General features: G+C 42.7%; 1 protein-coding gene across 1 annotated transcript in view; it reads right to left on the bottom strand.

The window, feature by feature from the left end:
* The window catches only part of LOC127584632 (glutamate receptor ionotropic, delta-1-like), a 634,847-nt gene that overhangs the window by 59,141 nt on the left and 548,329 nt on the right, over nt 1-27,377 (bottom strand). The gene's annotated exons all lie outside the window — the stretch shown is intronic.

The following is a 27,377-nucleotide window of genomic DNA, read 5'->3' as shown; positions in this document are numbered from 1 at the left end:
CCAATACATTTCCGTCATCCATAGACCTTATTTGTTCTTAAGTTGTGATCAGCCAGCTGAATAGAAATAGTTATATGAAGCACTAGTATTAAGGAAAAGACTTGACTCTCTGTAGGACCTTTAATTACTCCAAAATACCTCAAACTGAATGTGTGTGTGGACTCTAATTCCCTCAAATAAAAATTTTATGATAAAAAGCATTTATTTTTAATTATGGTATTTCAGCTTCTACTTAATGAAGGATACAATCTAAAAGTTTAGAATATTAGTTCAAAAATTATGATTTTTATTCTTCTGGTTTACAATTTATGAGAATTCTTCTATGTGATTGCCAGCTTAATACCATTTAAATTGCTGGATGTGCTGGAATTGAGGCCTCATGGAAGGAGGCAAGTTTATGTCATTCAGGTAGCCAGATCCTTGTGAGCAGGTTTAACCTTAGTAGCATGCATACTTGCTCCCTCACTGATCACATGACCAGGTCCACTAGACAGGTAGAACCACTAGCTCATGTTAAACCCTGATCAGATCCTATCCTATAACATACTCATCATTTCTGTATATAGAACAGTACAGCACAGGACAGGCCCTTTGGCCCACGACGTTGTGCTGACCTATATAAACCTTATCCCCATTCAATCTACCCCACTCTCTACTTCATCTCCCATAACCCTCTATTTTTCTTTTGTCCATGTGCCTATCTAATAGTCCCAAATGACCCTATCGTATCGGCCCCTACCACCAACCCCGGCAGTGCGTTCCAGGCACCCACCACTCTCTGTGTAAAAAACCTACCTCTGACATCCCCCCTGAACTTTCCTTCACGCACCTTAAATGGGTAGTATTAGACATTACCACCCTGGGGAAAAGATGCTGGCTGTCCACTCTGTCTATGCCTCTCATAATCTTATATACCTCTATCAAGTCTCCTCTCATCCTCCTTCTCTCCAAAGAGAAAATCCCTAACTGTCTCTACCTCTCCTCATAAGACATGCTCTCCAATCCAGGAAGCATCCTGGTAAATCTCCTCTGCACCCTCTCCAAAGCTTCCACATCCTTCTTATTATGTGGTGACCAGAACTGAACACAATTTTCCAAGTGTGGTACAACCAGAGTCTAATAGAGCTACAACATTTCCTCGCGGCTCTTGAACTCAATCCCACGGCTAATGAAGGCCAGCACACCATATGCCTTTTTAACCACCCTCTCAACTTAGGTGGCAACTTTGAGGGATTTATGTACTAGAACCCCAAGATCTCTCTGTTCCTCCACACTGCTAAGAATCCTGCCATTAACCATGTACTCTGCCTTCAAGTTTGTTCTTCCAAAGTGTATCACTTCACACTTCTCCAGATTGAACTCCATCTGCCACTTCTCCGCCCAGCTCTGCATCCTGTCTAAATCCCGTTGCAACCTATGACAACCTTCTGCACTATCTACTACACCACCAACCTTCATGTCACCTGCAAACTTACTAATGCATCCTTCCACTTCCTCATCCAAATCATTTATAAAAATCACAAAGCGCAGGAGTCCCTGCTGAACAGATCCCTGCAGAACACCACTAGTCACCGACCTCCAGGTCAAATAGTCTCCTTCTACAACCACCCTCTGCCTCTGTGGGCAAGCCAATTTCGAATCCACACAGCCAATTTTCCATGGATCCCATACCTCATGACTTTTTGGATGATCCTACCATGGGGAACCTGGTCAAACGCCTTGCTAAAATCCATATACACCACATCCACCACACTACCTTCATCAATTTGTCTTGAAACCTCCTCAAAAAATTCTATTAGGCTGGTGAGGCACGACCTGCCCTTCACAAAGCCATGTTGACTATCCCTAATAAAACTATGCTTCTCCAAATGCTCATAAATCCTGTCCCTAAGAATCCTCTCCAATAGTTCCCCCCCACTGATGTAAGACTCACTGGTCTATAATTCGCAGGATTATCCCTTTTACCTTTCTTGAACAATGGAACAACATTTGCCATCCTCCAATCCTCCGGTACCACTCCTGTGGCCAGGGAGGACTCAAAGATCATTGTTAACGCTCCAGCAATCTCTTCCCTTGCTTCCCATAGTAACCTGGGGTACAGTATATTCCTATAGTAACCCCATATAACCCTTGCATTCTTGACACCCACTTCCTCCCCCTGTGTGGCCACTGCATTGGGTTTAACCGGATAGTGCAAATACTCATTAATATATTTGATCTTGAATTGAGACTCAAATCTCCTGTGTCACAAAGATCACCAACTTCCACCTGGCTCATTGAGATCATTCCTCCCCACTCCTTCATAAGATTAACTACTGGAAATACTTCAGCCATGTCTTTGGCACTTCCAGACTGCACTGTTCCATTGCTTCTATGCATGGAGTCTATGCTCTGTGACGCAGCTTATGGTAAACCCTGCTGATTCTTCCCTAACCCACAACATACCCACCATGTCAATGCTCATTGACCTACACTGGTTCCTGGAGCACATCTCCAATTTAGATGTCTCGCTGTCTCCATACCATTCTCCAGGCTTACAATCTCCATGCTTTCCTTTCCCTTAGTCCTGTCATCTTGTTTACCCCATCTTGTTTCTTCCTGCTTTTGTCCACAGTGCCTCAGCCATCTAAGCCCCACTCTTGGAAATTCACTCCCGAAATTCTTTGCCTCTGTACTTCTCTCTTTGAAATTATGTAAAGGTCATGTGACTATATAATATAATGATGTCAGCATGATGTAAGTCCTGTGAATTTGATGGTGGCTGTCAGTCTATAATAAAGTACACAACCATGTCTTGAATCTTCCATCTTCCAGAGTATTCCTGTAGCACTTGCAGCCCTCCTAGTGCTGTCCACAAATACTTTAACTCCTCTATTTTTTTCTGCTTTAAACCCATCTCTTTCTCTATTAGTCAATCCTAATGTTTCCTCGTTGAACTCCACCACCCCTGATTCTTCTTCACTGAAACACATCAGGATATTCAAAGTAGAGTAACATTCCAGTAATCCAGAACCCTCAGGACTGGTGGTGCTGGAATAGCAGACCTTCCAGACTATTGGATATTACTCCTATTCATATCCAAATACGCATTTATTTCACTTTTTTTAAACAATTTACACACACTTGTGGTCCCGGGCAACTGCTCTGCCCGGGACCCCAACTGCAGGGAGTTGTGGACACAGTTCAGTACATCATGGAAACCAGCTTCCCCTCCATGGACTCTGTCTATACTTCTCACTGCCTCAGTAAAGCAGCCAACATAATCAAAGACTCACCCACCCCGGACATTCTCTCTTCTCCCCTCTCCCATCGGGCAGGAGATACAAAAGCCTGAGAGCACGTACCACCATGCTCAAGGACAGCTTCAACCCCGCTGTTATAAGACTATTAAATGGTTCCCTAGTAAAATAAGATGGACTCCTGACTCACAATCTACCTCATTATGACTTTGCACCTTATTGTCTATCTGCACTGTACTTTCTCTGTAGCTGTGACACTTTATTCTGCACTTTGTTATTGTTTTACCTTGTACTACCCCAATGCACTGTGTAATGAATTGGCCTGTACGAACGGTGTTTTTCACTGTACCTCGGTACGAGTGACAATAATAAACCAATTCCAGTTCCAATAGAGCCATAGAGTTAGAGTCATAGAGTACTACAGCATAGTAACAGGCCCTTTGGCCCATCTAGTCCATGGCAACTTGATCTTCTGTCTAGTCCCATCTACCTGCATCTGGACCATATCCCTCCAAACCCTCCTATCTATGCACCTATCCAAACTTCTCTTAAATGGCACAATTGAACCTGCATCTACCACTTCCACTTGCAGCTCGTTCCACACTCGCACCGCCCTATGAGTGAAGAAGTTTCCCCTCAGATTCCCCTTAAGTATTTCACCTTTCACCCTAAACCTATGTCCTCTAGTTCTAGTCTCACCCAAACAGGGGAAAAAGTCTGCATGCATTCACCCTCATAATTTTGTATACATCGATAAGATCTCCCTTCATTCTCCTGTGCTCCAGGGAATAAATTCCTAACCTATTCAATCTTTCCTTATAACTCAGGTCCTCAAGTCCCAGCAACATCCTTGTAAATTCTCTCTGCGCTCTTTCAAGCTTACTGATATTGTTTCTGTAGGTAGGTGACCAGAACTGCACACAATACTCTACATATGACTTCACCAACATCTTGTACAGCTTCAACTCCTGTACTCAATGTCCTGATTTATGAAGGCTAAAGTGCCAAAAGCTCTCTGTATGACCCTATCTACCTGTGATGCCACCTTTAAGGAACTCTGGATTTGTATTCCCAGGTCCCTTTTGTCTACCGCATACCTCAGTGCCCTACCGTTCACTGTGTAAGTCTTACCTTGGTTTGTCCTCCCAAAGTGCAGCACCTCACACTTGTCTGCATTAAATTCCATCTGCCATTTTTCATCCCATTATACTATCTGGTCAAGATCACGCTGCAAGCTTTGATAACCTTCCTTGATGTCCACTACGTCCCTAATCTTGGTGTTATCGCAAATTTGCTGATCCAGTTTACCAGACCATCATCTAAATCATTAATATAGATGACAAACAACAATGGACCCAGCACCGATCCCTGCGGCACACCACTAGACACAGGCCTTTAGTGAGAGAGACAGCCATCTACGACCATTCTCTCGCTTATCCCACTAAGCTAATATTGAATCCAATTGACTACTTCATCCTAAATGCCAAGCGACTAAACCTTCTGGAGCAGCCTCCCATGTGGGACTTTGTGAAAGGCCTAGCTAAAGTCCATGTAGACAACGTCCACTGCCTTTCTCTCATCAACCTTCTTGGTAACCTCCTCAAAAAACTCTATAAGATTGATTAGACATGACCTACCACGCACAAAGCCATATTGACTATCCTTAATCGGGCCCTGTCTATCCAAATACTTATATACCCTGTCCCTTAGAATAGCTTCCAATAATGATGTCAGGCTCACTGGCCTATGATTTCCCAGCTTAATCTTAGAGCCTTTCTTGAACAGCAGAACAACATTAGCTATCCTCCAGTCCCCCAGCAGCTCACCTGTGGCTACGGATGTTTTAAATATCTCTGCCATGGTCATTGCAATTTCTGCACTAGCCTCCCACGAGGTCCGAGGGGACACCTTGTCAGGCCCTGGGGACTTATCAACCTTAATTTGCCTCAAGACAGCCAGCACCTCCTCTTCCATAATCTGGATAGGGTCCATGACCTCACTACTCTTTTGCTTCAGTTCTATAGTATCAGTGTCTGTCTCCAGAGTAAATATGGAGCAAAAAATTCATTTAAGATCTGCCCCATCTCTTTCGGCTTCATGATCTTCAAGAGGACCGATTTTGTCCATTGCTCCCCTTTGTTCTTAATATAGCTATAGAGGTAATACTATAGAGCTATAGAGTTATAGGGTAATAGAGCATGGAAGCAGGCCCTTCGGCCCAACTCGTGCATGCCAACCATGTTGCCTGCATTTGCTCCATATTCCTCTCAACCCCACCTATCCATGTACCCAGTATGCAGGAAATATACAAGTACTTCAGACCCTGTCTCCAGCTGCAAACCAGCCCATGTTCCTGATCCTGGTGTTTCGGACCAAGGTTTCCTGATCCTGGGGTTCTGTTGAAATGTTCTACATAGAACATCACAGCACAGTACAGGCCCTTTGGCTCATGGATCTGTGCCAACATTTTATCCTGCTCTAAGATCTATCTAATCTTTTTCCTCCCACATAGGCCTCCACTTTTCTATCATTCATGTGTCTATCTAAGAGTCTCTTAAATGTCCCTAATGTATCTGCCTCCACCACCTCTGCCGGCAGTGTGTTCCACGCACCCACCACTCTCTGTGTAAAAAAACCTACCACTGACATCCTCCCATACCTTCCTCCAATCACCTTAAAATTATGCGCCCTTGTGTGAGCCATTTTCACACTGGGAAAAAGTCTCAGACTGTCCACTCGATCTATGCATCTCGTCATCTTGTACTCCTCTATCAAGTCACCTCTCATCCTCCTTTGCTCCAAAGAGAAAAGCCCTAGCTCGCTCAACCTATCCTCACAAGACATGCTTTGCAATCCAGGCAGCATCCTGGTAAATCTCCTCTGCACCCTCTCTAAAGCTTCCACATCCTTCCTATAATGAGATGACCAGAACTGAACACAATACTCCAAGTGTGGTCTAACCAGAGTTTTATGGAGCTACAACATTACTTGGCAGCTCTGGAACTCAATACCCCGACTAATGAAGGCCAACACACCATGCACCTTCTTAACAATCCTGTCGACCTGCACGGCAACCTTGAGGGATCTTTGGACATGGACCCCAATATCCCTCTGTTCCTCCACACTGCTAAGAGTCCTGCCATTAACCTTGCATTCTGCCTTCAAATTCGATCTTTCAAAGTGTATCACCTCACACTTTTCCGGGTTGAACTCCATCTGCTACTTCTCAGCCCAGCTCTGCATTCTATCAATGTCCTGTTGTAACCTACAGCAACCTTCTACACTATCCACAACACCATCAACCTTCGTGTCATCTGCAAACTTACTAACCCAGCCTTCCACATCCTCATCCAAGTCATTTATAAAAACCAACAAGAGATTTTGGTTGCACACTTGGCCCACAGTCAGGATCCCGGCCCCGGCTGAACTCCAGATCACCGACTGTGGCCGTGCATCCTGTCTGCACTCTGGACCCGTTACTCCCATTCTGGATTAATGAATATATCAGATGCCAGGTTATCAGGAGTGGCAGATTATTGGAGTTTCATTGTACTACATAAATGTAAATCTTGCCTTGTAAGCCACCACTTAGTTTGAGGTGTAATAGGATGTGACCAATTCCTCCTCAGACAGTGGGCAGATAGGGTGCTGGAATGGAAGGGGTGAGACACTCGGGAACCATGGCAAGAAGCTGCAGCGAGTAGTGGGTACAGCTCGGTCCATCACAGGCACATCCCTCCCCACTATCGAAACTATTTACATGAGGTGCTGTCTCAAGTAGGCAATATCTATCATCAAAAATCCACAGCATCTGGGCCATACCATCTTCTTGCAGCTACCATCAAGCAGGAGGTACAGAAGTCTGAAGTCCCACACCACCAGGGTGATTAGGGTTGGTTCAAGAACAGCTACTTCCCTTTAACCATTCAGTTCTTGAACCAACCTGCACAACCCTAATCACTACCTCAGTATAGCAACACTATGGCCACTTTGACCACTGTGCATTACAATGGACTTTTTTTTGTTCTAATTGTGTTCTTTCTTGTATAATTTTATATAATTTATACTTTTTTTGTGAATGTTGTGTATCTGATGCTATGAGCCTGTGATGCTGCTGTAAGAAAGCTTTTCATTGCACCTGTGCACACATATACTTGCGCATATGGCAATAAGCTCGACTTTGACTTTTGAAGAATATAGACAATGACTTTGATTATCTTGAGTCACCGTGAAAGAAGATTTTTGTTGTATAAACTGTGTTTAAGTCACAGCCCAGCAATCATGCAGAAATCTCACCAGCAATGCTGGTGCAGCATTTTTGACTAAAATCTGAAAGAGACAATTTTGGGTAGACTGCATGCACATTAACTGGTGCATCAGTCTCTCTGGGCTCCACTAAAGCCATAGTCACAGAAACAATCTGTTGACTGGCTGATTTAAACTGATTACTGATAGAAAGAAACTAAATTAGTAATTTAAGGCAAGTTTAGAATTATGTTATTCCTGAAATTATTTCCCCCTGGACTCTCACAGATGGAAAGTGATCCAAGTGAAAGTGATTGGATGCCCTTCAGTGAGCTGATGCTGCATTGTTCAATGGGCTTGTATGGCACATTGTACCCCACTCAGTTCTACCACTGGGAAACCCAGAAAGCCTTGCTCAAAAGCTATGCCCATCCTTTTTCTCATCCAGATGTTGCATCTCAGCAATGGCATCTGGTTCCATGACATTAAGCTTTATAGTTATGATAATTACATCAGACTTCAGCTCTTGACAATCCCTCAGCTATTGTGCTGCTTGACTGCCGTTCACTCATCAATTCTGGGTGGTCTAAAAATAGTCTTTAGATCAATATCTAAGAGCAGAGCATCACTCACCTCCGGAGGTATAAAGGAAAAAATCTGTGAAACTGGGAGAGGAGGTTTTAAACAATCTTTTTTCACAGGCATTTAGGAAACCCAATGAACCTTATGACAGAAATGTTTGTTTTTATCGAGGCTCTGGCTAATGACAATGGAATTAGCGTGAAGAACAGGAGCAGTGCATACTGAGAAGCAATTAGAACCTCAAGTTAAACATTCTCTAAGATGGAGCAAAGCATCTGAGAAGAATTCACATAGAAGGTGAATTTATAAGGAACTGGCAGATTGTCAGCACGCAAGAGACTTAAGGTGAGATCATAAAGCAGGTTCTCCAAGACAATTGAGTTTACAGAGGGGTGTGGACTGGAGAGGACTGGGAATACATTCTTGTGGATTAGCTTCAGGAAGGGGAAGGAGAGTGAACATACACCAGTCTACACTGGGAGATCGCGATGGAGAGAGTCAACAGCTTTAGATTCCTGGGAGCTAACATATCAGATGACCTGTCCTGGGCCAGCACATAAATGCAATCATAAGGAAAGTGCGCCAGCGTCTTTACTTTCTTAGGAGGTTAATGAGGTTCGGCTTGCTACCGAACACCCTAACAAACCTCTACAGATATACCGTTGCAAGTATCCTGACTGGTTGCAACATGGTCTGGTATAGCAATTCAAATGTACAAGAATGTAAGAAGCTGCAGAGAGTAATGGACTCTGCCCAATACATCACGGGCACATCCCTCCCCACCATCAGTAGTATCTACAGGAGGTGCTGCCTCAAGAAAGCAACATCCATCATCAAAGATTCCCACCGCCTGGGCCATGCCATCTTTTGGCAGCTACCATCGGGCAGGAGGTACAGAAGCCTGAGGTCCCACACCACCAGGTTCAAGAACAGCTACTTTCCTTCAGTCATTCAGTTCTTGAACCAACCGGCAAAACGTTAATTACCACTACAGTTTTGCAACACTGTGACCACTCTGATCGCTTTGCACTAAAATGGACCTTTTTTTTGTTCTGATTGTGGTTTTTTTCTTATAAAAATTGTGTTTAATTTATGTTTTTCTTGTGAATGCTGATTATATGATGCTGCTGCAGGTAAGTTTTTCATTGCACCTGTGCATTCATGTACTTGTGCACATGACTATAAACTCGACTTGACTCGACTTTGACTTTGAATTCCACCATGTCAAGCTTTGTAAAGTGGTGAAATCGCAACTCCTTCAAGTATCAAGATCACAGCATGGCGGCATTGGGTTACAAATCACTCAGCATGGACATATTTCATTCGTAAAAGCAATTTAGTTCTCTTGAACTTTAAGAGGTTTTAGACTCAAGGAAAATAAACTGTGTTGCCAATTCTCACCGTCTAAAGTCCTGCATTGAGGAACAGTTTTCAAATTCTTATATTCATGTGGAAAGTTTAAATGCTATTCTCCACCATCTAGAAGTTGCCCTCCAAACCACACACCATCCTGACTTGGAAAATTATTTCCATTCCTTCACCAACATTAGGTCAAAATCCTAGAACACCCTCCCTAACAGCATTGTAGGTATAGCCACACTTCAAGGACTGCAACAATTCAAGAAGGCAGCTCACCACCACCTTCTCAAGGGCAACTAGGGATGGGCAATTAAATGCTGGCTCAGCCTGCAAAGCCCACATCCCTTGAATGAATATAAAAAAAGTTGCATATGTTTTACAAATATTAGAACATGTTCCACATCACTGGACCCAGGATTGAATGGGAGTATTGAAAAAGCTGGCAAGGATTACTACAACTGACTAGGTACCGTTCAGGACCAATGACCAGCGGCAGAGTCCAGTGACTGTGATCGGGATCATCGTTCTGAGCCTGTAACCAGTTGTCATGATCAGGATCAGTGACGAGAAGCTGGACAACCACCAGCGGAGAGTGACTACAGCCAGTGGCCAATGGTCACGACCAACATCAGTGACCATAGACCAGGGCCAGTACCGAGAGAATGACCAACAAGTTCTGGGTGGACAAGGTTCTATCATTGACTGTAGCTGAAGGTAAAATGTCTCAGGGTCAAAGGCTGCCACTGTGTTCCCAGGTGCCCAGTGAAGATGCAATAATGCACTTAAGTTCACCTTCATTCTCAGAGTAGCTGTTGGGAAAGAGACCTCAAGGAGACCTGAGGTGTTGTGAACAATAAACAATATTTCTTTTGTAGACAGAGAGCAAGCCAGGATGGACAAATCTGTGGAGGGATACTTAAAGATGAGAAAGATTTTAGTTTGAATTTGCTGAGATGAAGGAGGCGTTGTAGGCCGAAGTAAGAATAAGTGGCATCCAGTCCGTGTAAGGAGATGTGTGGTGGAGCTCTGGGACATTCACTTCCTCTTTCTTGCTGTAAGAATGAAAGTGACATTTAGACTTGGTGGAGTGAGCGATAACTTCAGTGGAAGGGAAAGTTAGGCCAGTCCTTGGTTTCCACCCTTGGCAAACTTGAAATTCAGAACTGACTGAAGTTTGAAATCAAAACATCTCGCTGAAAAGATGTAGGAGTTCTAGATTCCAGCCTTTTAGACAGATGCTCCCACGTTGCTTTCTGAAGTGCATCCTGAGACATCTTTAGATGGTCCCTGAGCCCATTGCATCAACACCATTTTGTTAGTGAAAAGTTCCAGTCATGCCATGTGTAACTTTCTCTGTTGCTTTCATTGCATACACCTACAGAAATAATACATTCTGATCAGTTACCTAATACTTCAGAGAAGCAGGAAAAGCCACTTTGTTATTTCTGAGGCAGTGCAAATGATGACCTTCAGAGCTAAAAAAACTTTCATAGTTTTATATGAGAACGGCAGACGTTGTCACCTTTGTACTAATTTTATACTAAATAATTTAGATTGAATTTTAAGTGTATCTCATATCCCTGTGTTAGAGCAATAATCATTATCAAAGTAAACCTTTTACAACTCTACACCAGTCCTGATGCAGGGTTTCGACACGAAACGTCGACGATTCTTTTCCTCCCACAGATGCTCCTCACCTGTAGAATTTCTCCAGCAGATAGTTTGTTGCTCCAGATTCCAGCATCTGCTATCTTTTCTGTCGCCTTTTATAGTTTATCCGGCAAAGGCTTATTTATCAGGATCTTTCTCTCACTGACACAGACCCATTTCTCTCATAATATAGTGTCACTCAAACAGTAATTGCATACACAGCAGTCAGCGATAAACATTATTGGAAAAAGCTTTATGATAAATCTCTATGATATACCTCTGGTAATATCTGAACAGTTTAATAATGAAAGATTATTGTCCACTCCATCAGAAAACCAATGTGAGCCATGCAACCATCACTAATTGGCTGGATAAGGTGGCAAATACTTGAATAAATGCATCAGTTACTTGTTAGTGAGCTCTTGGCAAATTGCAATAAAAAAACATGAACTTAAGAAATTTCTTTCATGACCCCAAAACATCCTGAAGTGCTATGTGATCGATAGCATAAGTATTAAAATGTGGTGCAGGAAACACAGCATCTAATTTGGACACAAGCTCCCACATACATTTTAGTGATAAGTACGAGATAATGCTTTAATGATGATGGTGGTTAGACATGAAGATGCCTGAGACCACATTCGGAAGCTATAATGAGGGTTGGTCTGGAAGTGGTGAAAGAATCAAAGGATCCAAGCTGGTTGCCTTGCTATAAATCCTTCTGGAGAATGAGGGGAAATATGGGACGCTGAAGGATATTGATTGAAGACTTCAGAGAAGTGCTGTCTGTTTTGAAGAGAAATCCTGATAAGACCACATGCCCTGTTGGGTGTACAGATAAAACACAAGCAAAGAAGGCAGATGAAAACAAGTCTCAAATGTGCCTTTAACTGTAAAACTAAAATCTTATCCATTGGGAAAGGCCAATTGATGGGCACATTCACGTAAATCACATTGTCCAAGAATTTCAGGGTTTTTTTTACGATTTTCCATTCTTGCTTCACTGAAGAGTGTGAAAATCCACCCATCATGATTGTCTTCAAGAGTTTTCTTGTTTACAGAGAGGTTCGTGGGATTCAAACCCTGACCAAATATTGGTGAAGCGGGAGTTGGTTTTCAGACAGAATTGTTAATGATACCTCTCGGCAAATCCTTCATCTTTCTTCGAAGGTTGTCAATCATCCCAGAAACAAAACCAACAAATCAGAAGCAGGTGACAGAGCAAAATTCACTCCTATCTGTAGCCTAGCTCATGCTTATTGCTCTGAGACAGGGGAATGAGATTTACATAATCTTCACTCTAAATTATTAAGCATAATATTAGTATAAAGATGTCTGTTATTCTCATACAAACATTCATTGCATCTCTGGGTTACAACTATTATCCAAATAGAACAGAGAAACCATGAGCAACTCTGATTCAAAGTTCCTCCTGACTGGTCCTTGCATCATTGAAATATACTTAAATTTAAAATTCTTGAAGGCTGTATGTTAGGAGGATGTTTCCCCTGACTGAGGAGTCCAGGACTGGGAGGACAGTTTGAGAATAAGGGGTAGACCATTTGGGACTGAGACGGTGAAAAATTTCTTCACTCGTAAGGTAGTAAACCTTTTGAATTTTCCTTTCCAGAAGGTTCTGGAGGCTCAGTTCTTAACTTTATTCAAAGCAGAGAAAGATAGATTTCTGGATGTTAAAGGGATGGAGGGATATGGTGATGGTGCTGCAAATTGGTGCTGAAGGAGATCAGTCATGATATTAATGACTGTAGAACAGACTCAAAGGGCTGGGTGACCTACTGCTGCTCCCACTTCTTAGGTTCTTATATCAGAGCTTTTACTGGAGAGTGCAAGCAATAAAGGATTCAGTCTCCGCTTCTGAACAAAAATGATCTGACCTCCAAAGCAATAACACAGGACCCATAGATCTAAGTCCTATTTAACCAGGAAGCACCAAGTAAGCTCACTGTCACATCCATAATCAGCAGGTCATTGTGCTCTGGTCTAGCAGCTCGATAGAGGCAATTACCGAAAGGAGAGCAAAGTGGGGAGAGGGACAGAAAAAAGAACAAAAGAGAGAAGGGGCAGAGAGATAGACAGTAGAGCAGTGAGAGAGGGAGGACAACAGAAGGAATAAAGGGAAGGAGAAACGGGGACAGGGATGGAAAGAGGGATGGAGATATGAATGAATAAATGTTGAAAGAATGGAAAGAGAGGTAGAGAGTGAAGGAAGGATAGAGTAAAAGAGGAAAAAATAGAGTCACCAACAGAAGGATAAAGAACAGATGGAGAAAAGAATTCATGAAAATCCCTTGGCTTGAGGGAAGAAGAGATTGGTAAGAATGCAGTGGTATAATATGATTTCCTAATACACTATATAGGGTTTACAGAACCTTTGCAATTGAAGCTATTTCTTTGAAATGAAATATATTCTATTTTTTCTCTACATGTATTGCTCTCCAACGGCTCAGTCAGATCACAGGATCATCTGGTCCTGCCCCTGACTCCCACACACCCGCAGAAAAAGTTTCTCTTTCTCTACCTATAAATTCTTTCCAAAATTCTAAAACCTCAATGAAATCAGCTGTTAATCTTTAATATTCCTGAGAATACAAGCCTGGTTTACGTATTCTCTCATAACTTCATCCTAAAAGTCCAGAAACATTCGGGTGAATCTGCACTGCACTTCAGATGAAATCCAACATAGTTTTATATAGGCTAACAATCCACTAACCTTTTTAATTACTTCTTGCATCCAACCACTATATTTCATTTGTGTTCAAAAACCCCCAAATCTCTTTCCCTGCTTTTCATTAAGTAATACACAGGTCAACTCTATTTTGTTCCAGAATGAATGATCTCAAACATACTCACATTAAATCCATTTGCTGCAGCCTTTCTCACTCACTTACTCAATGAATCAATCAATGTCTTTTTGTAGTTCTGTGTTTCTGTGTACACAACCACTAACTTCTCTGTAAGCGGTACCATTTAGCTATATGGTTGAAAAGTCAACAATTGGGCACATTGACCTTATACATGTCAACTTTAGCTGAGGAAATCAGGGCTCCATTCATGATTCTGATAGTTTTGGTACCTTAAAGGTACAGTGTCTCTGTTTTATTGCTGTTTTTCACTAGATTTACAAGGCTGTAGGCATGATATGTTTCCTCCATTTGGAAAAGAATTTGTGGAGAACCCCAAGAGAGAACTATCTCAATAAAAAGATCAAGGTATAATTAGGAGATAATGACAATGAACAGTTTCTTGTCCATGCATTATTCCCTTATGTTCTGAAGGGCACCATACATTTTATAGGTTCTTCCCCACTGTCCCATAGACCTACCCTTACAAGTAATCCTCAAAATGAGAGCTGAAATAGAATATGACGATCCCAAGCATCCAGCATAGATCATTGGGCATCTGCTGAGAGCAGGAAGCAAGTCTGGTTGTATTCTTCCATAGTGGAAGTCAATGAGACTGATTGTCACTCCCAGTTTGCCAAGAGCTCTTTCAGAGATGGGCAGGGATGGAATTAGCCATTGTTCTCAGGGTAAATCTTTTGAAGTGAACTAACCACCTGGAGAGCAGATGATCATTTTAAATATATATATTTTGGATAATAATTAACCACTTCTCTGTTTGGTGGAGTTCAAAATGTGCTGAGATTTTGACATCCATGTGACTTGGTACTTTACATAAGAACATAAGAAACAGGAGCAGGAGTAGGTCATCTGGCCCATTGAGCCTGCTCCGCTATTCAATAAGATCATGGCTGATCTGGCTGTGGACTCAGATCCACATACCTGCCTTTTCCCCATAGCCCTTAATTCCCCTACTCTGCAAAAATCTATCTAACTGTGTCTTACATATATTTAATGAGGTAGCCTCTACTGCTTCCCTGGGCAGAGAATTCCACAGATTCACTACTCACTGGGTAAAGAAATTTCTTCTCATCTCCATCCTAAATCTATTCCCCCAAATCTTGAGGCTATGTCCCCTAGTTCTAGTCTCACCTACCAGTGGAAACAACATTCCTGCCTCTATCTTATCTATCCCTTTCATTATCTATCTCTTTCATAATTTTATATGTTTTTATAAGATCCCCTCTCATTCTTATGAATTCCAGCAAGTATAGTCCCAGGTGACTCAATCTCGCCTCATAGGCTAACCCCCTCATCTCCGGAGTCAACCCGGTGAACCTCCTCTACAATGCCTCCAAAGCCAGTATATCTTTCTTAAAGTAAGGAGACCAGAAATGCACGCAGTACTCCAGATGTGGCCTCATCAGTACCCTGTACAGTTGCAGCATAACCTCCCTGCTTTTAAATTCAATCCCTCTAGCAATGGAGGCCAACATTCCATTTGCCTTCTTGATAACCATTTGTACCTGCAAACCAACCTTTTGCAACTCATGCACAAGCACTCCCAAGTCCCTCTGCACAACAGCATGCTGTAATCTTTCACCATTTAAATAATAATCTGATCTTCTATTTTTCCTTCTAAAGTGGATGACCTCACATTTACCAAATTTGTACTCCATCTGCCAGACCCTTGCCCATTCACTTAACCTATCTATATCTCTCTGCAGACTCTCCGCATCATCTGCACAATTTGTTTTTCCACTCAATTTATTGTCATCAGCAAACTTAGATACGCTACACTCAGTCCCCCCCCCTTCCAAATCGTTAATGTATGTCGTGAACAGTTGTGGGCCCAGCACCGACCCCTGCAGCACCCAGCTCACCACTGATTGCCAACCAGACAAACACCCATTTACCCCAACTCTCTGTCTTCTATTGGTTAACCAATCCTCTATCCATGCTAATACATTACCCCCAACTCCATGCATCCTTATTTTATGGATGTCTTTTATGTGGCACCTTATTGAATGCCTTCTGGAAATCCAAGTGTACAACATCCACCAGCAAACTTTGCTCTTAGTTTGAATGGATGTATACCTTTGCAGTATGGTAACACCCTCTAGTTCTTTAGTAAGCCTTTCTCTCACTAATTTTCTCCTGTCCATGTGTGAAAACTTCCAGACATACCCTGTAAAGGCACAAGAGATGGATCCATGGTCAACTCTACATTTCTCCTTCAGTATGTGAGAGGGAGAACAGCAGATCTCAGAAAGGTGGGGGATTGATCACTCTCAACATCTGCTACAGGCTCAACACAGGACAGATTCACTTTAACTTCATTTCCACTCTAACAAACTCAGCAGAGCCAGGATCTGTAAGCTACACTGAGCATGCAGCCCCATGTTGTGGAGCCTGAAGGGAAGACTGATATAAAAAAACAGACAGTAGCGAATGAAGCTACTACATAGGAAGTCAGGTTCTGGTTGAGAAACAAACTCTTTGCAAAAAGTGATTAAACTGCTAATTACTCAGCTGAGATTTAGCCAATTGATTAAATGTGTCACCATTTAGAATTGGATATTGAATGGTTAAACATTAGTTTCAATCAGGAATGGCAATAACGAGAATGAGTGCAAGGGGATTAGTCTCATGATCTGATGTAGAATGAGACAGTCCTTTCCCGAACAAGGTCCACAGGGCTCGTTACTGGTGAGAGAGAGGCAGTTGTGGATCGGAAGCCCATTCCAGATCCTTCACAGCTTGAATGCCCACCACTTATCTACCCCAGCCCCACCTGTCACTCAGCCCAGTTCCACAAATCACCACCACAAAACCCCAAACACATCCCACCAGCCCCTGCCCCATACCTCTTCCAAACCCCCAAAACAGCTCCAATTCCAAGCAACCTTAACACAACCTCAAACTACAATGGGAGCAGCTCTGAGGAAATTCCTGGGCACGGAAAAAAAAGTGATAGTGATTAGATGAAGGCAGCACTTTATTTCGAGATCTGCAGATTGCAGGATGAAGACTGATGTAAGAAGTTCCAATTATCAAATCCAAAACTATGCATCTGTTCAAAACTTCAGTACTAATAGAATGTATGGTATCTGTTGTGAGGAACAAGAAAGGACAATCCAGAGGCGAGTTTTCTGGACATTTCCCCTCCAATACTGCATCAATCTTTCGGTATTGCTCCTATGACAGTACTTCTTCAGTGTTATCCTTCAGACAGTGTAGCACTCCCCTGGTACTGCCCCTTCTACAGTGCAGCACTCTCTCAGAACTGACCTTCCCATAGTACAACACTCTCTCAATACTGTTCCTTCTACAATACAGTATGCCCTCAGTACCACCCCTCCAGCAGTGCAGCACTCCTCCAGTACTGCCCCTCCCACAGTACAGCATTCCCTCAGTACTGTCCCTCTGACAGTGCGGCACTCCCTCAGTACTGCCCCTCCCACAGTGCAGCACTTCTTCAGTACTGCCCCTCCTACAGTGCGGCACTCCCTCAGTACTGCCCCTCTGATGGTGCAGCACTCCCTCAGTACTGCCCCTCCCACTGTGCGGCACTCCCTCAGTACTGCCCCTCTGACAGAACATCACTGCCTCAGTATTTTTCCTCAAGACACTGCAATACTCTTTGATACTACCCCTCCAAAGGTGTCAAGATCCGTCAGTACCATCCCTTCCACAGTTGAACACTCCCTCCTTCTACAGTTTGTGGTCTCTTGGTACTGCACTTGAGTGCCAGGCTTGACCATAGAATAAACTCCAGGAATGTGGCTTGGGGCCACAATTCACAATAAAGCTTTTAATCATTTATGCAGAGCAGTGTGCTGTAGCTGGCTCTGTAGTGCACAGTCAGTCACTTAGCTGATTAGTAACCTATCCAGGCAACCAATGCCCGGACTAAAAATACAGAGCTCTGCTCTCAAATTCCACCATGGCCGCTTTGGAATTATAAATTCAGTTAAATAATCTCAAACTTAAAATAAAAACTAGTCTTGGTAATAGTGCCCAGACCAGGAAGGAGATCCATCATTCTGCATGGTCTGGAATATATGTAACTCCAAACCCATAGAAATGTGTCCTCTGGAATGGCTTAACACACTGCCCGAACAATAGCACCATGAACACGATGAGAACAGAATGATACAGCCTCAAATTTAAATATGGCAATCTTGCTCCACATAGTATTTCCTAACTTGGAAATATGTCACTGTACCTTCACAGTCACTGGGTCCAGATCTTATAACTCCCATTCCCAATGCCACTGTGGGAGTATCTTAACCAGAGGGTCTGCAGCAGTAGATAAGATAGCTCACCACCACCTTCTCAAGGGCGATTAATGGATGGGCAATAAATGCAGACCTTGCCAACAACGCCCACACCCTGAAAAATATTATTAAAAAACTCCTGCATCTAAAGAGAATGAATCATTTTTAAAGGTTTATTATTTAAGCAGCAAGCAGTTTCTTGGAATGCTAAAAATAAAGTTTTGACGCTTAACTGAGAATCACTCCATCAGAAAAAAGTAATTTCACATCTGAAATGTAGTGATCTTTTTGTCAAATTGGAGCAGAGTTTCTCTCAATTGTTAACAGCTTTTAGTGGGTTTTTAGCCCTGCACAAAGACAGTAAATACCATGTGTTTTCAACTGATTACAATCCAGGGTGTTTGTCAGTCACTGCTATAGGTGTTTGTGAGCTGCTGGTCAGTTTGTATAGGAATAAATCATTTATGTCAGTGTTGAGTTATTTACTCCTGTTGAATGTATTAATTTACTGTTATCTGCTGTGTGTTTGTCTTGATTCACTGTGGAATTGGCAGTATTATCTAACATAAACAGAACTCAACAGCTCAAAATTAGTCCAAACCTGTGGTTACGTTACTGAGAGTATGCAGAGTGATACTCAATGTGGTAATGTGGAACATAACTCACAAGCCCACAGATTTGATCTTTAGTCTCTGTTGAGAGAGGGCATTAGTAGAGGTTGGCCTCAGAGGTAGACCTCAACAAATCATAGAGTCATAGTGTCATACAGCACAGAAACAGGCCCTTCGGCCCAACTGGTCCATGCTAAGATGCCCATCCAAGTTAGTCGTGGGCTTGAGATGAGAACAATGGATCAAAGTTCACTTTTCTGACTAGTCACCTGTTGGACTGTGAATGTCCACTGAAGTCTGGCAAGAACAGGGTTAGGCTCACTGTGCAATACAGCCAGTCTTCATTACTGGTGCATGGTAGCAGCCCAAAATATTCTTGCTGATCAATAGAATTTTAGAAATTAAGGGAATCAAAGGATAGAGGGTTGGTGCGGGAAGATGGTGTTGAGGTGAAGGATCAATAATGGTCTGACTGGATAGTGGAGCTCGCATGATGGGCTGAATGGCCTGCTTCTATTTCTTATGTTGTTCTGTTACTTAGGAGAAGTTGTCACTGTCTGCACTACCTGTAGAGCCAACAGGACCATCCAGGGTGCAGGGAGCCCAAAGGACTAACTGGGGTTCAATGTCACTCAAAGAACTCCTAGGTACACATTAGGAGGAGTTACAGCTAAAGCAAGTAGGAACAATGACTATAACGTGATAGACCCCTTTAGGGTGAAAGTGGCCTGAGCAAAGGCCTGAACAGGAAGGTAAAACAGGATGTTATTTTGAGCACATTAGTTCCTCAATATCACCGATAGGTCCAATAAAACCAGGTGATGTAAAGTAGGTTTTAAATACTGCTCCTGTCCTTCTTCTGTGGTTTGGTGATATCCAGAGGCACAGAATTCAAACTGGGGCGGCACGATAGCGTAGCGGTTAGCGTGACGCTATTACAGCGCCAGCGATCGGGATTCGATTCCCGTCGTTGTCTGTAAGGAGTTTGTACGTTCTCCCCATGTCTGCGTGGGTTTCTTCCGGGTGCTCCGGTTTCCTCCCACATTCCAAAGGCGTATGGGTAGGTTAATTTGGGTTTAAAATGGGCGGCGTGGACTCGTTGGGCCGGAAGGGCCTGTTACCACGCTGTAAATAAAATTTACAAATTTAAAATGAGGAATACACACTCTTCTGATTCTCATATTTGAAGTCTTTTGCCTCTGAATATCAAGAAACAACAGAATAAGGACAAGGGCAACACATGCAATCTTCCTTCCAAATCATACACCATCCTGCCTTCATAACATGTCATTTTTTTTGGGTCAAACTTTCTACGTTACAGAACTATGGGACCACTTTCATCACAAAAAAATGCAGCAGGTCAAGAAAGTGGGCTTACCAATGCCTTCTCAAGGCAAATTAGAAGTGGGCAATAAATGCTGGTCTTGTCAGCAAATCTACATTCCAGAAAAGAATAAAACCTGCAGAGAATTCTCGATCCCTTCCTGTTCACAAAGAGCTTGAATCCGAAATTGATTCTTGAAAAATGGACTTTGCTGAATTGCTTGCCCATATAAATAGGGCAGAGGGTGGGTTATTGCCTTGAATAGGGAACTGGCACAGAAGAGGAGCTGAGGGCTGAGACACATCGGCCATAATCATATTGAATGGCGGGGCAGGTCTGAGAGACCAGGTGACTTATTCCTGCTCATACTTTCTTGTGTAAATTAGGTATAAAACTTCCTAATAGACACGTCAGTTTGGGAGCAGAATCTTTAACTGAGGCATGAAGGGACTGCACAACAGAATTAATTGGCCAACTTGCAAATATATTCATGTGAATAAACCCTTTGTAAATATTGAAAATAAATGAGCAAGAGCAGTACTGACAATGCAAACTTTAAACTTAAGCAATTAATTTAAGCAGTGAGGGATAGAGTGATAAATTTGTTGAGCTTAATACACAGTTGTTGAATTCCTCTCTGATCCCTGAGCATCCATTTTTTGTTGAGACTAACTCAAGAGACTCTGGGCCATATCTCAGAAGTGTTTTCCTTTACTTTAATTACCGTACATTAATTGCTTCGCCTTTGCTTTTTTCACTTCTAATTACCCAATTGTAAAGTTACTCCATCTCCAGAGACACAGAGAGCTTCTGAATAGAAAAACTTCAAAGTCAAGAGTCTTCAAGCAATCTCCTACAAGACTTTGGCAGCAAGAATTTGACATCTATTAATGTGACGGGCTTGGTGAGTGCTTCAGCAATCACTTCAGCTTGTGGCTGGAGGTGGAATTAGGTTTCCTACAGCTGAACCACTGAGCAGATGATTCCAGGCTCTTTGTTAACTTCATCTTGTGCGACGGAAATGAGTTGAAGGTCCTCAGGTTAGGGGTGCAGGGGGGTGTTAGTGTTTTGTGAGCCTTCAGGATGGTCTCATTAGGTAGGAGCTCTGATCACAGGCTCAATCCATCTACAATTTCCGCTGCATCCAAATGTGAGATGGATGCAGTGCAGTTTTTGGTGGGTGTGAGAGAGAAGGTTTCTCTGTTGGCATCAACATTTCCTGCTTCACTGGACCTTGCCCTTAATTACCTGACTTCCCAGCCTCCATTTTCACCTGCCTCACCCACTGCAGGCTGCAACTGTTCACAAACTCTCTGCCAACTTCGACAGAAGTTTGGGGAATGGGAGAGGAAGGTGGGTCATTGACAGAAAGGTTATAAAGACACAACATGCTGGAAACACCTAGCAGGTCAGGCAACATCTGTGGAAAGAGAAAGAGGATTATAGCTTCAGGTCCTTCATCAGAACTGGGAAGGAGAGAAAACAAGTAATACCCAGTTTGAAGAAAGAGTGTGTAAAAGGGCTGGATAAGATTGTCCTCCGACCCGAATAGTTAACTCTGTTTTTCTCTCCACAAATGCTGCCTGACCTGCTGAGTGTTGCCAGCATTTTCTGTTTTTCTTTCCTATTTCCAGCATCTGCAGTTTTTTTTTGATTTTCTTTGTCAAATGTGGTGTGGTCTGATCTAACTGGGTTCCCAAGCAGTGATTAGCACCATGGATGCATCACTCACAACACCCACTCCTGTGTAATCACCCACTGAAAATAGACTCACAGTGTCATAGAGATATCCAGCACAGAAACAGATCCTTTGGCCCACTGAGTCTACACCACCAACACCCACTGATCCATCATTAATCCCATTTTTTTATTCTCATTAATTTCTCTCCAATTCTACCACTCACCCACACACTAAGAACAACTTGCAGTGGTCAATTAACCTACCAACCCACACTTCTTTGGGATGTAGGAGGAAATCAGAGCATCCAGAGGAAACTCACAACGAGAATGTGCAAAATCCACACAGCCACCCAAGGTCAGGATTGAACCCAGGTCTTTGCAGCTGTGAGGTGGCGGCTTTACCAACTGCACCACTCTGCTTCCCTGAATTAGAAAGTCTGTTCATTGAAGCTCCTTTTCCCTTTACAATCTAACTAAATGCCACAGTCCATCCGAATCAATGGTTCACACTCCTGCTGACAAGCTAAAAATCTGCACTGAAGTGTTCTTGAAAGCTTTGAACAGATTCTATATTCTGTGTACAGAATCTAAACATGAGGGAATATTTCCATAAAGTAACGACAACAACCAAAAGAACGGAATTGCAGGAGGAATGTTTTACTGGAAGAATACCTAGTGCATGGAAGAAATTACTGACCCAGGGTACTGGAAGTAGTAGAAAGAAACAGGAAACCTCAGTGGGTTTTGGATAAGAAATTATAAACACTTTCTACAGTCGCAAGGTGTTCCAAAACACTTTATATCTTAGAAAATCTGTCTGAGGCACCAATCTAACATAAGAAATACGGTTGCTAATCTGTAAACAGCATGATCCCATAAGCAGCTCTGTGATAATGACCATAAAATCAAAACAGACATTGGTCGAAGAATAATTACTAGCCTCAAGATATTATCAAGATGGAATTAAGTGGGGTCTTGTCAATAAATGGAATTACTGATGAAATTCTGTGGATAGGGGGATTGGTGGTCTGAAGGTTCATCCCCAGTTCTGAGGAAGGGTCCCAGATCCGAAACATTAACTAGTTCTCTCTCCACAGATGCAGTTGACTTTTTCCAGTATTTTCTGTTTTTATTTCAGATTTTTTGCTGTTCTTTTGACTTTCTTTTGTGTGGAACCGTTACAATGTGTGTAGAAGGAATGAATGAAAGGAGCTATAGATCAGAAGGAATCTTAGAGCTTCCTGACTCCACTCCAAACAAATCCAAAACATTTCTCTATGAAGTTGGTACTTGTTTATTGGAAGTACACAATAATGGAACAGAGTGCTCTACCCCCTAGGATATCCAAAGAGAAGTTGGATATGCTTCACCAACAGCAACTGTGGTTTCACTGAATGTGGGAAAGATTCACAATATCATTAGCTTCAGGTCATTTCTTTCAAACTATTAATGAGAGGCTCACATGAGAGGACCACGGTTATGAATGCATTCTGACTCGTCTCTGCATTAAGTTGGACTGCTTGTATATTCCACAAACTCCCTGCTATCAAGCTCAGTCATTTAAGTCTGTGAGCCACCATCTATGACTGTTCCATACTGCACCATAAATAGATTTAAGATGCTATTTTCTAAAAGTGAGGTTATTGACTCTCTTTGTGAATGTATGTTTTATAACCTGAGTGATTTCTCCAGCCTTACAATTCAATTTGCACCATCCTTTCTCCCGCCTCTGGTTTACTGATTGTCCCACTCTCTTTACCTACCTGTTGACACTCCATGGCCCTAAACACTCTCTCGCAGTCACTCTCAAAAGGTCTTGCCTGTGATATTTATACCCCCAGCCTTCTCTCCATCCTCCAACCCCCTAAACTCTTCGTCCCCCAACACCTCCACCTCTCCCACTCTACTGTGCTATTTTCTTCCTCTTTTACCCCAGGAGTCCCATTATCTGTGCAACACTGTGGGAAAGGACTGAAATTCACAAACAAAATATGAGAATAGGACAGAATGGTATTTTGATCCCTTTACTGTTTCTCTCTTTGTAAAGCATTTGAAATGAATACGAGGGCTGTGATTCCCCTTCTTAGCACACCCACGATGAAAATCCAATATCCTTCACCAACTTGCACTCAAGCTATTGTTCTATTGCTTTCTGTTGATTTAAATTGTTTTAATCAAGTCATTCAATTTTCCTGGTAATAATTCCACAATACTGTAGGGCACTGCCGATTTGTTGCCATGCCAACAGTTCATCAAGATTTTATGAGCTTCCCAGAATCAAAGAAAAGGTACAGGATGGAAAGAGGCCATTTGGCCCATTGAGTCTGTACTCAATCCGGCTCATCTTGCTCCCCTGCCTTTTCCTGATAGTCACGTGGTTTCTTACCTTTCTAATACTTATCCACCTCCCTCTGAATGGCACAATCGAATCTGCTTTCTCTACTCTCCCAGCAGTACATTCCAGACCACTTAGTGTATAAAAAGGACATTTTCTCATATCACTTTTGGTTGCTTTGCCAATCACCCTCAATCTTCTGAAAAATCCAAAACACTGCAGGTGCCGGAAATCTGAAATAAAAATGAAGTGTCCTGAACCAGAAACATAAATGTTTCTCTTTCACAGATGCCGTTTGACCTACTGAGTGTATCATCATTTTCCATCATACCTTCAATCTATTCCTGTGTTTCTTGACTCTCTGTCAATGGGGACAGTCGTTCTTAATGTATTATCCAGTCACTCCCTCAATATCCAGGGATGAGGGTGATTCGCATCTCCCTGCATCCTAGTTCATTGTTTGAGATATAAGATGCAATACACCGCTCCTCCCCCATCCATAGTACTCGCCAGGCAGATCATGTCTCAGTGATTTAGGTGCAGAGTGCTGTAAAGCCCAACAAGATCAGCTGGCTTTGAGAAGGGGATGCGTTTAGAAAAGGTGGCTGACTCTCAGTGTTGACCTCTGTTGCTTGAAAGAGTACTCAGAACATTAAAAGCTGGAACCTAAAATAAGTTCAACATTTGCAAAACAACTGAATGCAACAAAACGAAATGGTGGGAATTGATGTGCATGTGAGAGGGAACTTGGAGCTGGCATAGATTCAATGGGCCAAACAGCCTTCTTCTGCATTTGAAAAAGCAACAATTCAAGCCATTTCTCAGTATTTATTGTGTTGGAAAAAACATCAGCATCATAGGATGGAGCCATAGAGAGATACAGCACAGAATCAGGTTCTTCAGCTTATCGAGTCCACACCTCATGTCAACCATATGAATCCATTTTGTTCTCTCCGTATTCTCATCAGCTGCCCTCAGATTCTACCACTCACCGACACACTAGGGGCAATTTACAGTGGCCAATTAACCTATCAACCTGCCCACCTTTGGGATGTGGGGAGAAACCAGAGGAAGCCCATGCGATTACAGGGGGAATGTACAAACTCCACACAGACTGTACCCAAGGTCAGGATTGAACCCGGGTTGCTGGAGCTGTGAGGCAGCGACTCTATTAGCTGCACTCCTGTACCGTCCCTTAGCAATAGTATTCACATCTTGAATTTGCCTTGGAATGATGCGCCAGGGGTCTTAAGACAAGCTAATTATCGAATTCTGTTATTGGAATGGGGAATTATCCTTTAAGTGAAGAGAAAAAATCTGTTTCTCTGGATTTATTTTCCCAATAAATAGGAAAGTCAGTTTCTTATCTATTCCTTCCAGTCATCTCTCAATCTCTTCAGTACATTACCAAGATAAATTTGAATTCCTGACACAACTTTCCAGTGGCAGTGCTGCAATTTCAGTTGGTGCAGACAGGCAATGACATGGCTGTAAAGAATAACAGCTACCTCGAGTCATCTTGACTATCAGTAAGATGGCAGATTTCTGTACTTGGAGACACAGGCTGTTAAACACTTGCTTTCTCTCTGTAGTGATCTGCTTTTCCACATTTACTCCTATAACTTTCTCCATCTCTGTCTCCACTCACTTGCAGTCTCTGGCAATAAATCAAGATGTTCTGTTCACTTCCAATACAGGGATTTCATTATTATCCCATACCATTGGGACCTCACAAACACATTCCTTCTGCAGAAGGTAATTTCCCTGTCAAATGTACCTAAGAGAATTGAGAGCGCACAGCAAACTGTTTACAAAAATCTCATGTAGCACAGTAAAGGGTAATTTCAAGTGACTCTGAATTAATAACCAATTTGAAATGGATGGTAGAGCATCATCTGTAAATGCTAGGGACTCAGCAAATTCACAAAATAACTGGAGCTTTTGATTTGCTTTTCTATACCAGTTATCTTATAGCGCTCTGACATAAACCTTCCAACTCCTGCTGCCATGCTTCCCTTGAACATTGGCCATTACCCAAGCTTAAACAGCTTCTAGATACACATCAATACTAAATTTAAGTACACTGCAGCATAATAAGTGTTACAAATATTGAAGCATCACCCTCTGTTAGAGACAGAATCTGGATTTTTTCCATTCCCATGTCCAGCTGTTGGGTCGGAGCTTAAAATGAAATGGCAAGCAACATATGCTGCAATTACAAGCCATTACAGGTGTTCCTCGATTTATGAAGGGATTACATTCAGAGAAAAAGGTTGTGTAATAAGAAAACACGTAAACTGTAAATGTGCTTCCCATTAGTTTCATTGTAAAAACTCTGGTTGAGTTCCAGAGTTCAAGAATTTAGGTCAAAAACACCTAAAAATACATTAATAAAATATTGCTTACTAATAATAAGATCATAAAATAAGATATTAAAAACATTCATAATGTCCCCTTTCAGGGTACTGACCATAATGTAGTCAAGATCTCTCTCTCTCTCTCTCTCTCTCTCTCTCTCTCTCTCTCTCTCCTCCTGCTCTTAACAGCCATGTCGTGCTTTCCCACTTCTTGCCATCCCCATTACCTTCCAATCTTGCTGTGAGCCCTATGGCCAGCCTCTCTCTCCTCCACTCCCTCCCCCTACTCTCTTTACCCCAACTTCCCAATTCACCCCCACACATCCCCGCCACACTCCGTCCCACAACTATCCCCTTCCCTCCCATCCTCCCCTTCCACCCACCAACCTCCCTGCTTCGCCACCACACTGACTGCTTCCAACTACCTCTCCCTCTTTACCCCACTACTCCTTCTCCACCACTCTTTCTTTCGACCACCACTCTCTCCCTTCCTCCACCACTCTCACTCCTCCCCCACCTCTTCCTCCATCTCACCTCTCTCCACCACTCTCCTGTCCCACTTTACATGCCTTGCCCTCTCCCAATTTCCCAACCACTCCCTTTCTCCTCCTTCCCATCATTCTCCTCTCCCGTCACCACTCTCTACTCCTCACCTATCACTCTCCACCCCTCGACTGCCACTCTCCGTTCCTCCTCGTCCCCCATACCACCATTTTCCCACCCCCATGCTCCCTCTCTTAGGCAGTAATGTTGAGGTGATTATGATCTTTCTTAGCATTTCAGTTGTCTTTCATTGCTGACATTAAGCACTGTTCGTTGGAGCAAACCAAAGCCTAAATAGTCAACTGTGTTAT

The sequence above is a fragment of the Pristis pectinata genome, chromosome 30, assembly GCF_009764475.1.
Source record: "Pristis pectinata isolate sPriPec2 chromosome 30, sPriPec2.1.pri, whole genome shotgun sequence".
In the NCBI taxonomy this organism is placed as follows: domain Eukaryota; kingdom Metazoa; phylum Chordata; class Chondrichthyes; order Rhinopristiformes; family Pristidae; genus Pristis; species Pristis pectinata.
The sequence above is the reverse complement of the archived record's forward strand: the minus strand, read 5'-3'. Positions and strand labels throughout refer to the sequence as shown.